General features: G+C 37.8%; 1 protein-coding gene, 1 long non-coding RNA gene and 1 pseudogene across 5 annotated transcripts in view; 2 read left to right on the top strand and 1 right to left on the bottom strand.

The window, feature by feature from the left end:
- CDH20 (cadherin 20) overlaps positions 1-15,437 on the top strand; it is a 245,448-nt gene that overhangs the window by 121,988 nt on the left and 108,023 nt on the right. For 2 of the 4 annotated variants that reach the window (XM_051851166.2, XM_070050089.1), the window contains exon 2: positions 4,143-4,221. The exons of the other annotated variants lie outside the window; for them this stretch is intronic. The gene's annotated coding sequence lies outside the window, so the exon portion shown is untranslated. The remainder of the gene's footprint in view (positions 1-4,142; positions 4,222-15,437) is intronic. 4 annotated transcript variants of the gene reach the window in all.
- Positions 1-15,437, bottom strand: part of LOC103349393 (uncharacterized) — a 126,484-nt gene that overhangs the window by 4,215 nt on the left and 106,832 nt on the right. The gene's annotated exons all lie outside the window — the stretch shown is intronic.
- LOC138843996 (ribosomal protein uL30-like) overlaps positions 2,820-15,437 on the top strand; it is a 36,380-nt pseudogene continuing 23,762 nt past the window's right edge.

Here is a 15,437-nt window from a genome sequence, read left to right as displayed (position 1 = left end):
GAATGAATGGATAAACTTAGCACAATATCATTCAACCGGTAAGTGTTCAACAATCACCATTAATACTCAATACATGCAAACAGTAAAGATTAATGTGCAGCAGGGGCAAACATTCCAATGCTATCATCAGCCTTTGACCAGAACAACACATAAATGGCAGATGTCTTTATACGTCTTTGCCAGGTGTCTGGCTGTGGACCTGTCAGAGAGGAAGATTCCTGTCCACAGTCACTCAGCTCTTTCAGCCGAGCAAATGTGATTTGTGATCCGCCTGCTCATCGTCCTCTTCCATCAAACCATTTATGGCCCTTACAATTTCATTCTTGATGAGAATGCATAAAATATTATTGGCTCTGTGTGCTTACTGTATTATACATGGAACTTACAATAGACATTATTAAATATTGTTAAGTGAAAGGCTGAATAGGTGCACTAAAATGCCTGCTTGTTGAAAGGATTCATTAACCTTGCTGATGCCATAGAAAGTAACTGCAAAATTTCCCTCATTCCTCTGTGCAGAAATGAAGTTCAGAATTAAGAGCACTGGTCCAGGGTTAGGAGTCTGGCTCAGATACTGGCTCTGGCATTTCCATTACCTTGAAGAAGCCAATTTACTTATTCTGGATGTCAGTTCATCTATGAAATTAGAGGTTAAACATATAGTGTCTTGACTCCTTTCCAGCTCTGGCATTCTTTAATTAAATTTTTAAAAAGAATTTGGTTTAGGATTTATTCCTATTAATCTTTTTCTCCCCTCAGTGAGTTCTCTATTCATTCTGTCTGCTCTGTTTTCAGGTTGGGTTGGATGAAACATTAAACACAGGGAATCTCAAGGTAGAATTGCCTAAATTACTTCTCTCCAGCATAGATGACCCAACTAAGAACAGAGAACTGGAGGAGTAGAGTAAAATAGTAAGGTTGACTAAGAATAAATATTTTGAGCCTAGAAAGTGAGATCAATTGGTATCTCAACAGGTGCATTTCACTTGGCTGGCTGGTCTCCAACTCTTCTACATTCAGACTTAACTAGATCTCTGTTTCCAGCTACCCCCATTCCACTTATTTCCTATTCTCCCTTAGCTCTCTGTTACTGCTTTATGGCTCATAACTCTTGTTTTCTGTCTCCTCAACTCCTCTGACATTTTTGCTCCTAAGAAATATAATGGACCTCTCACCTGGCATCATAGGTGCTTGACAGGTGGGTGATGAAAGGAAAAAAGGAGGGGTGATTCAAATTTCTGGTGGGGGACCTGATTCTTTGCCAAGAACCGGTGCTTCTATAAGACACAGGAAGCCAGATAGGTAGAGAAATCATCTTTAATTAACAAATTTATAAGGCAAACCAAACACATCTATAGTATTTCCATGTTTCAAGTGTTATTTCAAATGAGATCTGCCAATAAATGACTGTAGATATAGATTGAGCATCCTTAATCTGAAAATCCAGAATCCTCCAAAGTCTGAAACTTCTGAGCATCAACATGATGCCATGGTAGCAAATTCCACAGCATAAAACGCTGTTTCATCTTCAAATTATTTAAGATATTGTATGAAAGCACCTTCACTCTGAATGTATAAGACATACATGAAACATAAATAAATTTCATGTTTACATTTGGGTCCCCTCCCCAAGATGGCTCATTATGTATTGGTGAATATCTAAAATGAAAAACAATACACAATATTTCTGATCCCAAGCATTTCAGACAGGAGATATCAGTATAGAAAAATTAATTTTGTGACTGTCACAATTTCTCAATAATAAAGCAGCAATGTTCAAGGCAAGACTTGTCAATGAAAAAAAAAAAAACAATACTAAGAGTCAACCACAGGGTCTAGTATTGTGGCATAGTGGATACAGCTGCCACCTGCGATGTCAGCATCCCATATTGTTGCCGGTTCGAGACCTGGTACTCCACTTATGATCCAGTTCCCCATTAATGTGCCTGGGAAAGCAGTGGAGGATGGGCCCAATGCTTTGGCCCCTCCATCCACATAAGAGACCCAGAAGAAGATCTTGGCTCCTGGCTTCAGCCTGAACCAGCCCCAAATGTTGTGGCTATTTGGGGAGAGAACCAGCAGATGGAAGATGTCTCTCTCTGTCTCTCTGTAATCCTTTCAAATAAATAAATTAATCTTTTAAGAAAAAGAGTCAACCACAAAAAACAATGTTTAGATTCTGAAACCTTCAAATAGAGAAGTGTTTAGAGCACTTTTTATGTAGTATGTTACATACAGGTAAAGTTCTGGATTTCTTTGTTAACATGAATTTAGTCTCTGATTTAGCTGTTTCAGTTCAATTTACAGGTCAGACTAAAGAACATATTTATAATTAGAATAGGTACCAGACTACAGTAGATTATCTTTTGCTGGCTCCACCATTTTTTAGAGTAGAAGAAAGATATTTTCCTTCTTGTGCAATTCAGCACAACAAATGAAGCTTCACTCACAGGGAGACAGAGGAAATTACAGAACCAAAAGAAGGCACAGCACTACACAACCCTCCAACGTGGTGAACATAAGTGGACTGGGCTAGAGCAGTGAGTTAGCCAAGAAAAAGTGGAAACGTTTTTTACATACTCCTATTATGTTTCAGGAAGCAAAAAACATTCATAGTAGCATATCGATTACTACAGGTCTTTCTTTGCTATTCCGGCTCTTTTCTGGGACAAACTCTTGCTACATTATCAAGTTCCATCGAGTGTTTGAGAAAACAGTCTCCCCATCCTATAGTCCAAACAGTTCTCCCTGTGCTCAGTCATTATTCCTGCTTCTTCATTTGTTTCCTGTAATAGGATTATGTATCCCTCCTTTTGGCCATGTGGCTTCTCAGCACCTCCAGAGGGGTAGGTAAAGTTTACATGGTCACACTGACTTTTGGCTTAGCCATTGACTCCCTCTACCCAACAGAATGTCAAGGGGCATGATACAAGGAAAGACTGTGAACTTGCTTACATAATCGAACTTGATTCTTGTATTTGTGGTATCTGTCTTGAAAAAATGTCAGAATGAAAGACAGTCCTGAGCCCTACCTATAGCCTGAAACAGGTGTTATATATAATAAACCAGTAATATTTTGGAGTTGTTCGTTAAATGGTTTTATTGTAGCTGTAGATGACCACTATACTCCTCCTATGAAGATTATCTACTGCCACAATAATGCTTTGTGACAAATTAACACAAAATCTATGACTTAAAACAACCACTCATTAAAACTCATAATACTGGAATTACAAGCTAGAGAGTTCTACTTATATACATGTAGTCCACTCCAAGCCAGCTAGTAATATTTTATGCTCTTGTCTAGACTTTCAATGTATCTGAACACTTAAGGCAAATGGGCTTACTGAGGTCGGCCCCACATGGTCTCTCATCCTTCAGCAAACTAAGTTTATTCTCACACTGCAAGTGAGGAAAGACAGATTGAAGGGTGGGGTTTGCATAAGCTCTCTTGAGGCCTACCTAGGCTTGGAACTTCTGCTTCAGGGAACTCTACTGCTGCATTCCACTGACCAAATCAGGCCCCAAGGCTAACCCAGATCCAAGAGTCAAAGAAACAGGCTTCACTCTTGACAGATGGAGCTGCAGTCAACATTGCAAAGTATGTGGATACAGGCAAGGGTGGAGAATTAGAGCTATCTTTTTGCAGTCAACTCAACCTCAAAGCACAAAGATGGAACAGTAAACTAAGAATCCCAAATAGAATACAATGAACATTTATAGTAGGTGACTGTTATTGACAGTTTTTGATCTAAGATCTTTCTACCTTCTATGTTGATTGATCATGAGTCAGAAACTATAAGTACCCCGTCATATAATACCCTACTCCTCTTTGCAAAACACATCTTTCTTAAAGTTCTCTTTGTGTTGAACTGCATGATGACTTGGTACAGAGTTGTGATTAGGTTTATAACTCTTTTATCAATTCAATGGTAATATTCTGATTATTGTTTTCTGCATCTTTTTTCATATTTTACATTTTTTCTTCCTTCCCTATATTCATGGTACAAAGTATTGACTAAATGAGACATGTTTATGTCTCACGAGTGTTAAAAGTTCTGATGAATCCATTTTACTGAATTTAAGAAAGAACCAAATTAAAAGCTGGAGCTTATCCAAGTACTCTCTGTTCTTTTTATTAGGTGAAACAAATAAGCAATAAATATAGACTTTGCACACAGAAGGTGTTCAATAAATTACTCTGAAGATGGTCTGACAAAGGTAAGAAACACTGAATAGTTTTTGTGCCCATAAAGTACACTTACGCTAAATCAATGAACCTGGTAACTTTTGCAATGCCAACTTCCTTTAAATATTTAACAGTACCCAACCTGTATCACTCCTTTATTTTGTGTCCTTTCAACATTTGTAGCTTTTATGTGGTTTTCAAGACTCTGGTGTACACAATTCCACATTCTCTTATTTTTTTTCACATTCTCTCAAAGACACCTCCAGTTAAGGTTCCTCTGCTGTGTGTGAGGCTTACAACCTCCATCTTTTTTTATTCTCCTACATAAATTCAGTTACCTTTAGATTGAGGAAAAGATCTCTCTAGCACCTAGTTTTTCTCCTACTTCTCTCCATTCAAGGACCTCAAGATATTACAATAATTTATAACAGGGCCGGCGCCGCGGCTCACTAGGCTAATCCTCCGCCTAGCGGCGCCGGCACACCAGGTTCTAGTCCTGGTCGGGGCACCGGATTCTGTCCCGGTTGCCCCTCTTCCAGGCCAGCTCTCTGCTGTGGCCTGGGAAGGCAGTGGAGGATGGCCCAAGTCCTTGGGCCCTGCACCCCATGGGAGACCAGGAGAAGCACCTGGCTCCTGCCATCGGATCAGCGCGGTGCGCTGGCCGCAGCGCGCCGGCCGCAGTGGCCATTGGAGGGTGAACCAACGGCAAAAGGAAGACCTTTCTCTCTGCCTCTCCCTCTCACTGTCCACTCTGCCTGTCAAAAAAAAAAAAAAGAATAATTTATAACAGGTAAATAAACATAACCAAGTAAAATGCTAGAGAAAACTCAGGAAGCACCAAGGATAGTACTGGTCACTGGGCATGTACCAGGCTGTGCATCTATCTCAGAACATCATAGTAGTCTTCTAAAACCTTGCTCTAATCTGGTTCAATCAGGGCTACCCAAATCAAGTTTCCTGCATCACAAAAAGTATTCCGTTGTAAGTTTCAGTTTCAATTAACATACATCACATAACACAGGAAAATACATGCATAGCTTTAAATTGATAGAAAAAAATGGCATCAAGAAATTTGAGTAAAACTGGAGACTGTTATGTGCTTTGAGAGAAGTCAGATCAAACATCATTTTGTAAATTTTGTAAAGATTAGAAGGAGCAGTACAATGTGAATCTCTGTAACAAAACGGTTGAACCATTAGAAGCTGAAAGCTACTTTCTAAAGTACTATGATAGAACCTGCTCCCTTAGGATGATTAACAGCAATTCATCTCTGAGCAGTTAGCAATAACACAGTGGCCTGCTGCTCTGAGACCACCCTGAGGTCCTCACTGATTGGTCCTCTGCTCTACAGACTTAATTTCCCAGGTTCTTGGGAAAATGGTGCTGCCAGAGTGGACTTATTTCCCAGTGATTCTACCATGAATGAAGGAGCAAATGCATATCTATCTTCCCTCCACTCTCCAATCGCAGTCTCACCACTGAGAAGGTTCAATGCAGTAGATTTTCAATGTTCTTATGATGGAGCAGACTCAAGAGAGAGGAAAAAACTGTGTGAATGGATAAAAGAATAAAGGAAGGAACCAGAGAGGCATCCCTGATCACATCCCAAACAAGTTCTCTCTCCTGGGACCCATGATTCTTTGGAGTTTGAAATCAAATGCCTCTGAAGTCCAGCAAGCAACATAAATGAACAAAATGGGCCCAACATCTCTCCTGGGTTCTTTGAAGGGACATATCATATCTAAAAGGGAAAATCATTTCTCAGTTACATCTGGTTGTTACATGTAGGGAAGTGGAACTCAAGGACATCAGATGTTGAAGGGTCACAAAATAAAGGCAGAATAAAGAGGTGTTCAGAGTGTGGCATTTTACATAAAATCTTTTCATTTTAAAATGCTGACAACAGTGTACAGACTGAAAAAAACCAGAGCTGTGGGCCAGATGCAGGAACACAGATCCTAAATTTGTAATCTATGTCCTAGAGCTGAGCTACTCAGTGAGTGGGCCTTATCTTTTTGTGAGTGGCATTTTAGGTAGCAATGTTCTCTAGACAAACCTTCAAGGACCCTCTTCTCATGGTGCTCCATCACAGTCTTAAACAGCCCAGCAGTACCCAGGGAAGGACAGAAAGGGAGAAGACAGTATAATACCAACTGGGTCTGGGACATGAAGATGGCCCCAGTTAGCAGAGTAAGAGTCTGCCTGTACACCTGTGGATCTAAGTACACAGCATGGGAAGGCAAGAATCAGTCAGCCAGGCCCATGAATGTTTCCTTCTAATTTGCCACTATCAGAGCTCTTCTGGGCATTTACCAGTTTGTGGCTGGTAAGGGTGCATTGCTTGTTATGAACATTCTTTCTAGTGAGACTTATTTGCTTATGGTCTGTCTCCCCATCACTGAAATCCCTTCCCCATTCTCAAGCACAGATTATAAGGACCAAGAGGATAGGGTATCCAGACCAGTGTCTAACATGTAAAGATACCCAGTAAGTATTACATCAATGAAAGATAGTATATCAAAGGTGTGGGTTTAAAGACAGGCACACATATGCTAATAAAACACATTTTTTAAGCCATTTCCAGGGGTTGCCATATATCTCCCCCTTCTTTATAAAAACTCCTTGAAATAATCCTGCCTATCAATCACACTGCTTTTCTTTCAGTCCCTTGACCTCCCTTGTTCTCTCATAATTTCACATCCATTACGTTGGAGTTTTGTGGCCTTTTCTAATATTTAGAAACTCATTATTTTTCTAATCTCCTTAGCCTATTTCCTATAGTCCCAGTATTAGTAAGAAAGGCATTGTTCTAAACGCTCCTCTAAGTCTTTATTCTACTCTCATCATTTGTTTCTTCTTTTGAAATTTATATAATTTATTTATATGATCCTTCCTAAAGCTTTATCACCATCTTCTACAAATGCCTAGAACCTTCCTCCAATTTCCTGAAAGGTGTAAATGTTTGGCTCAGAATTTTTTTTGTCTGCGCTGTTCTCCAAGCAGCCATGATAAGCTCAGGACCATAATATTGTTACATTTATAATTATACCTACTATATTTTCTGCCATATATTTGCATCTACGTTATGCCAGTCATTGCTCTGTGACCATAGGCAGACCACAGACACTGTTCCTAACTGATACAACTCTGCAAGGCAGATTTCATCCTTCATTTACAGAAAAAGAATGTGTGATTCAGAGACGTTATACAACTTTCTCTAAGCAACACAGTACTGAAACCATCAGGAAAACACAAATCAAACTGATGCTAAAGTCCAAGCTCTTCCTAAGCTTCCCTAAAAATAAAAAGAACAACATATTTTAATGACTACCACATTATTGGCTTTAAATTATTTCTAAATCTCACAACAATCTCTCAAAATCAGTATCATTCCCACTTTAAAATTATGAAAAATTAAGCTCAAAACGTTAAGGAGTTTGTTCTAGCCACAAGGGTGCTCAAAAACTTGGACTCAGTTGACGCAAAGTCCAATGTCCTTGCTCTTTGAACACAACACACTGACTGACACAGAAACATTTCTGTGGATTACTTTGCTAAAACCTTATTACAGTTTTCTATCACTGCACTCAAAGACCCATATTTAATGGCTTAAAACAAACATAATCACTTATTTTTTGCAGAAGTCTGCAATTTGGGTAGAATTTGGCAGGGAAGGCTACTCTGCTCCATGTGGCTCAGCTGGTGTGGGTCAGTGAAAGGACTGAGGATCTGCTTTCCAAGGTGATTCATGGACAGGATTGCCAAGTTAGTGACAGATTTGTGTGGGAGCTCAGCCGAGGTGGCGGGTCATAGGCTTAACTGCCTCTCCACGTGGATCTCTCCATGTGGTCTGGGCTGGCTCAGAGCATGGCACATGGCAGCTGGGTTCCAATGGCAAGCACCCTAAGAGGTAGCCAGACGGAAGCTGCATGACCTTTTATGACCCAGTCTTGGAAGCCACACAGCAGCACTTTAACTGTATGTCATTTTTAGAAACAAATCACTAGTTAGTCATGCTTAAAGAGAGGGGAATGATACTACACCTCTTAAGGGAAGAGCATCCGAGAACCTGCAGACATACTGTAAAACCACACTGTCCCACTCACAACCACCTCCATGCTGCTCAACGACAATGAAAACCACACAGCTCAACCTCCTCAGCTTCACTGAAGAAAGCACCAGACACATGATTTAACTCTGCCACTCACCTTCTCTACGTCCTGCTCTCACCTCCCACACTGCCCCACTCCCTCCAGACATGACCTTCTCCATCCAGAACTCTACTCTCTTTCTCCATGTCCTTCACGTCTTTCATTTCAGTTTCTGTTCAATGGTCAGGAATTTCACTGCTTCCCTTTCTAGCACCTTGTAATTCTCTACTCATTATTCTCTATTCCTTGTCTACTCCTTTTTTAATCACCATGTTATCCGTCCTCTTTTCCTGCAATACCTCTCAAATTATTTACTTTCCTCATTTCTGATTGTTCTTCTTTCTCTATTATTTGACAGTTACCTGCTCTGTCTTGTAAATTACTTCCTTTCTCAATCCTAGGCTATGTGGTCCTTGTCTCGATTCATTTTATTTTACAGAGGAGTAGAAACCAAGTAGAGAGGAAGGCCAACCTTAGAAGAAGAAGTGTCTTCTTCTTGTGCTTGTCACAGAAGGAGTGACAGCACAGCAAAACAAGTTGCCATATGTGCAAATCAAGTAATTGTGTTCCCTCCACAGGGGCATTAGATTTGGATGACAAATCTTGCAATGAGCAACATGCTCAGGTCCATATTGAATGCCTGCCCAATCATCAAGATCATGATTTGAGGGAAAGAGTTTTACCTTAGGAAGAATACACAGTTGTTCTACATTTTTTTCTTGGGCCTTTAAACTTTTAAAGTGTCTAAAGAAAGCACTAGATCCTCCTCTTGGAAAAAAATGAATCCAGACTGAAAGACATAAGTATTTGAATATGGGGGACTAGTATATACAATTAAGGCATTTTAGGTTTGTTAAATTTGAGATTTCCACAGAAATCCAAAGTGAAATTGACTAGGAGATATTGGGATATATAGTTATAATATATAGTTATTAAATTTCTCAGAGGAGAAATTTAAACTGAACTAAGGATGTTGGAGGCATTAGATATAGGATAGCTAAAGCCATTGTGTAGTTTAGAACCCCTAAAATTCAAGTATAGCATATTGGCATGTATGTTAAGGGTGGACTCTTGGGAAATATCAAAAGGTCAAGAGGAAAACAACACTAGAAGAGTTGGAAAGGAGTCAGAGTGGGGAGGACTGCTTGGAGAGTATGTCTTCATATATTTTAGTGGATTTCAAGAAAAAAGGGAATTTTAACACTCAAGATTCATTAACTTCTTTGTATCAAAGGTTGAGGATGCAGCAGTAAAAAAGGTGAGCAAAGCCCATAACCTGTGAGTAAAACAAACATTTAGACATTAGAAGCTTGTGAGCTAAACTAATAATTCTCTTTAGGAAGAGAATTTTAAATCTAAGTTCACGTGGTATCTTTAGTCCTGTCCTCTGTTCCCCTGCAGTCGGAAGCTGTGTGGTTGACCTTACAGAAACATAAAGCTTCACTCTTTTACTCCACCTGCTCTTCCTATTAACACTCTACTCTCTCAACTTATGGCACGTATGCCACTGAAACATGCCTTCTGAGCAGCCGACTTCAGCCCAGGTGTATGCTTCTCCCAGAAATTCTCGGTTAATCTATGCCTGGCAGAGATTCAATACTGAATTTGAATCCAGGCCCCACCATTTGCAAGCTACTTAATCCTGGGTTAGTGCTTGACCACTATGAACTTCAGTTTTCTCATCATCATTTGTTCATTTTACAAATGAAGGTGATACTGTCTCCCTCACATTAATATTGCAGGCCAATAACATAGCTAAAGCACTGAATGCAATGCTTGACCTATTGCCCAATTAAAATAAAAACAAAAAAAAGGAAAGGAAAAACAGAGATATATGTAGAGAGTTTGACCTCCCATAATGTCTAGGCCAAGATATAGAAAGCCCAGTTTTGAACCAATAATACCATTTATGAGAATAACAGGATCTCAGGTAGTTTGGAATACTTACAAGTTACTCTTCCCAGCCCTGATACAGCAGAGAGGTCAAATAATAGAAGACTTGAAAAGTGTCCATGGACTGGGCAAGAACACCCAATATTAGTTTCAAAACCATTTCAATTAATTAGAAAAGGAAAAGGCAAGGTATCACTAGGTCATATGAGTTACCATATGTGAAGTAAGAAAATGAAAATTACATAAACTTCTCTCTCAGGAAGTGTAGCTATGTCAGGAAGGAAAGCTAGGTATTATTTAATTAATAATTAGTTCACACTCTTCTCTAGTCACCTGAGCTTTCCCTGGACACAGCTTGAATCGGTTCTTCTGGCCTTATTTGAACAAAACCCCTTTGTTTCTATGAGAATATGGAACACATTAAAGTTTTTTTAAATATTCATCCTGTTGTAATCACCATCTTCCTCTATCCTGCCAACTTGATAACACTGATTGAACAACAGAAGCCTCTCCCTCTCTCCTCTTTCCCTCTCTCTTTTCCCCCCACCTCAGGGTATTTAAAAAACAGGTAGACTTTATTGTTGAAAGGATTAAACTTTGGTTCAAACTAGGTAACCTCTGAAGATGGGAGGGGTGTGAGTGGGAGGCAAATTATGGGGGGGGGGGGCCATTGTAATCCATTAACTGTACTTTGAAAAATTTAAATTTACTAAATAAAAAATTTTAAAAAAAAAGTTCCCTTCTCAACGGCAGAAGTCAACACTTTGAGGTTTCTCCATCTAAAATCAATTCCAAGTGGTCATACTAACTGCTTAACTGAGAAAGGACAGACAGATTCTTATGCTGCCTTCCCCTTCTGATGATACCAGCTATATACCCTTACTCTAGGTACTTACAGAAGCTGCTGATGGCTCTCAACTTCATTGCCCTATTTATATTTTGCTCTCAGTGCCAAAAAACCTAAAAGACCCATGATCACATAGCTCTTTTCTCATTAAAGGCAAACATGAGCCCAAACCCTCCACCTTTACCACTCAAACCAATAACAACCTCATTTAATTCCAGCACAGAACAATGTCTTTCACTTAAAATTAATGTCTTGTCCACATAAAATTGAAATACAGAATGCAGCCTTCCTGATGATAAGTAGAAAGCATAAAGGTGACTTTTAGGGAGATAAATTTATTCTGTCAGTGAAGGAATAAAAACCTTTTGCTATTCACCTGTGACTTGAACACTCCTAAGCAATGAGTTCTTCCCTTATTTGTAACTAAATATGATCTGTCACTCAGCCTTCATTTGCAGTCAGGTGTTAAATTAAAATATATCATTAATATATATATATATATATATATATATATATATATATATATATATAGTTTCTGATCCTCAAGTGGTAAATGGCTCTCTTTTAAAAAACAGGGCACTGTGCTGGCATCTGATAGCCATGTACACATAATAATATACTGCCCACATGGATAGGTGGCAAGGAACATGGGACTTTAAATTATTTAAAATAGAATAATTATATTGCTTCCATATACAGAGAATTTCAAGTACAAGGCAGTACAAATCATTTTTGTGTTAATGGAATCATAAAGAATTATGATGATCCAAAAGAGATTTCTGGAAATAAAATTATATAGAAATATTTGTGCTGTTTAATGAGACAGCCCAGATTTTAAAAGAGAAAAACATGCCAAGTAATTGAATAGAGAGAAGGTCTTTTCTTCAATGAGTCAAAAATCAAGAGGCTTGCATTCAATCTTCTGTTGTCTATATTCTGGATATAATGTGACATAAATTATATTGGCTATTCTCTAAAAATAAAGAAAACTTAGGCTGGGTGTTTGTTATATTACTTCTAACATAGATATAGCTAGTATTTGTTGAATATTTACTAGATATCAACTCTGTAATTTCATCCCCAAAACAAATCTATAAGGCACATTTTAGCAGCAGCAGCAGCATCCTATTTTGTAGATAATAAGAATAATCAAAACCTATTAAGTACCAGGCACATATTTTAATTCACTGAATACAATACCTCTCTGAGGTAGGTGCTAGTATTGCAATGATCCTCATTTTTGCAGACAAGGAGACTAAATAGCAGAACATTTAAATTACTGGCTCAAAATCACCAGTAAGGGCAGAGCATGGATTGGAACCTAGTCTATCCTGCTTCTCAGATAAGAAAAATATGGCTCAGAGTAGGTAATTTTCACAATCAGTGTCACATAGGTAGAGAAAAATGAAGATGAAATATAAATCTTTACTATACATTCCAAACAGGAAGGCTTTTCTCTAGTAAAACATTATGCATATTCGTCCAGGATTTTTTTAACATATATCTGTACATGTAGAGAGAGAACATTCTTTACAAAATGGAACCATATTCTATACAATCTTAAAACCTACTGATACTGCTCTTGAATTGTTCAGCTATACTTACATTCTTAATTTTCTAATTTATTTTCTGTCATATCAATGAACTATTATTGGCTCAGTCAATGCTTTGTTGATACACATTTATGGCTTTTAAATTTTTGTTATCATAAAAGCATGGTAGCAAATTTCCTTCCATCTATATACTCGTGTAAAATTAGGAGTTCTTAATAAATTTATTGAATTAAGAATGAAAGAAAAGTGAAGTGGCTTGGTCAAAGAAAAACTGGCAAATTTTCTATTTTGATATATATTGCAAAATTATCTTCCAGAAAGTCCAATAGCCTTTTTTTTGTTACTTACTTTTTAAAATTTATTATTTAAAAATTTCAGGAAGTTTCAAATCTTTTATTTTGTGGCTGTCTCAGGAATAAGTGATATGTTGGAGCAAGAACACAATAGCAATGAAAGTCAACTGCCAAAATTTCAGGAATTTTGAGAACCAGTGGTAAATTTAGTCATTTCTTAAACCATGTAAACTTACAATAAAACAAATTATATTTAAAACAAAGGTAATACTCAAAATATGCTATTTCCTAATTATTTTACTAAATATTCCTATTATTTTTGCTCTGAAGTCAGTTATGACTATCGCATCTGGATAGTGGAAATACTATACAGAGCTGTACTACCCCGCATCTCTTCCCAACTCTGTGTTCCATGACTATGACAGTAGCTTGCAATTGGCTATGTGGAAGTATTTACACTGTAGAAATCAGCAAGTGTTATAAATCAGAGTTTGATTTAGTGCTAAAGCTGAAGGAGTTTTCAGTTTAATTAATAATTTATACAAGGGTGAAAAATAGTTTAACAATATGCTACATATCAGATTTAATGACAATAAATTTATTGGGAAAAGACTAAGCAGACTGGAATGCAACTCCATTTGTCAAATCATGCCTGAGTGTTGACTACAGATTCAAAGTTAGAAAGAAACACAAGAAAAGCATTGAGAACCAGCTTTGTGGAATTGCATTTATACCATAGAGATTGTTATATATTTTTTTGCTACTTGTAAATTTTATTACATATAGATGCATCCTTTATCATGAGTAAAATGTATGACGTGTAAATATATATATACATTTGCTTGGTTTTTTTTCAGAGGGTTGTTTGTTCAACATTTAATGGCACACTATAGCTTATGGAACCTATTTTGAAACATTTATCCTTTATAAAAAGTGAAACACTAAATGTTGTTAGCTATTTCTGAAATTTGCATTCTGTTCCATTGGTCTTTATGTCTGTTGTGATCTTAGTACTGCAGTGACTTAATCATTGTAGTTTTAAGATATCTGAAAAGACAAATAGCACTCTATTCACAAACATCACTCCACAAATATCTACCCCCTGACTATTTCAAATGAATTTAAAAATAAACCACTGGGGTCAGTATTGTGGCATAGCAAGTAAAGCTGCCACCTGAAATACCGGCATCATATATGGGCACCAGTTCAAGGCCTGGCTGCTTTGTTTCCAATCCAGCTCTCTGCTAATGCACTTGAAAAAGCAGTGGAGGACAGCCCAAGTGCTTGCGCCCCTGCATCAATGTGTGAGACCTAGAGGAAGCTCCTGACTCCTGGCCAGGATTGAAGATTAATATTTTTAAAGTTCAAATGTTAAAAAAATAATAACTCTTGCAGCCTCCCTTCCAATAGTCCTCCAATAGCATCTCCTTCTTCCATTCAGTTGTTACTTTACATTCATATTAGATTCCTATCACTTTCTTCAAATATGCCTTATATATTTTTAGTCTTCATTACCCTTGTATGTGGAATTCTTTATATTTTTTGAAGATTTATTTTATTTATTTCAAAGGCAAAGGAAGAGAGAAAGAGAGTTCTTCTATCTGCTGGTTCACTCCCTAGATGACATCAATGGCTGAGGCCAGGAACCAGGAACTCCAGGTCTCCCATATGGATGGCAGGGACCCACCAATTTGGGCCATCTCTCATTGCTTTCCCAAGCATATTAACAGAGATCTAGATCGTAAGCAGAGCAGCTGACCTCAAACTGGCACTCAGTAAGGGGATGCCAGCATGGTAGGCCTTGGTTTTAACCTGTTGTACCACAATGCCAGCTCCAATATATTTTATCTTTTAATTACTAGTTATTGTACATGTTTTATCACAACTTAAAATTAATACAAAACTCTTGTACCAAAAATTGACTTAGAGTAGTTGGAAACCAATTCTGACAACTTGGATAGGTTATTTTTCATTTGTTATCATCATTCCAATAATTGTATTTTTTCCACCCAGAATTTGGCTCTGGTTGTTTTCTTTAAATGTCCTTTTTTATAGCAAGAAAAGATATGAGTTGTTATATTGTAAGATTAGCACTCAAATGTCAATCAAAGTTGCACAATATCAATAAAAGTATGAATGTATTTATCTAGGCCAGGAATCACCATCCACAAATAGGTATAAATATGAATGCTATTAGGGGATCATACTTTAACTTTTTTTTACTGTAGAATGTGAAAATAATACTCGCCCCAAATATTCTTAAATCCTTGAATTATTTATATTTTTGCTTCTACAAGCTGTATCTCTTCAAGGTTTCCCTCTTGGCTATGACAGTTCATATAACAGTACTGTAGTGAAGACCCACACACTATTTCACACTGCCCTCTTCCTTTTAAAAACATTTATTTATTTTTCTTTATTTGAAAGTCAGAGACCAAAAGAGCACTTCCATCTGCTGGCTTACTCCACAACTGCCCAAAACCCAGGACTTGGCCTGGCTGAAGTTAGGGG

Source organism: Oryctolagus cuniculus, chromosome 10 (assembly GCF_964237555.1).
Source record: "Oryctolagus cuniculus chromosome 10, mOryCun1.1, whole genome shotgun sequence".
Lineage (NCBI taxonomy): Eukaryota > Metazoa > Chordata > Mammalia > Lagomorpha > Leporidae > Oryctolagus > Oryctolagus cuniculus.
The sequence above is the reverse complement of the archived record's forward strand: the minus strand, read 5'-3'. Positions and strand labels throughout refer to the sequence as shown.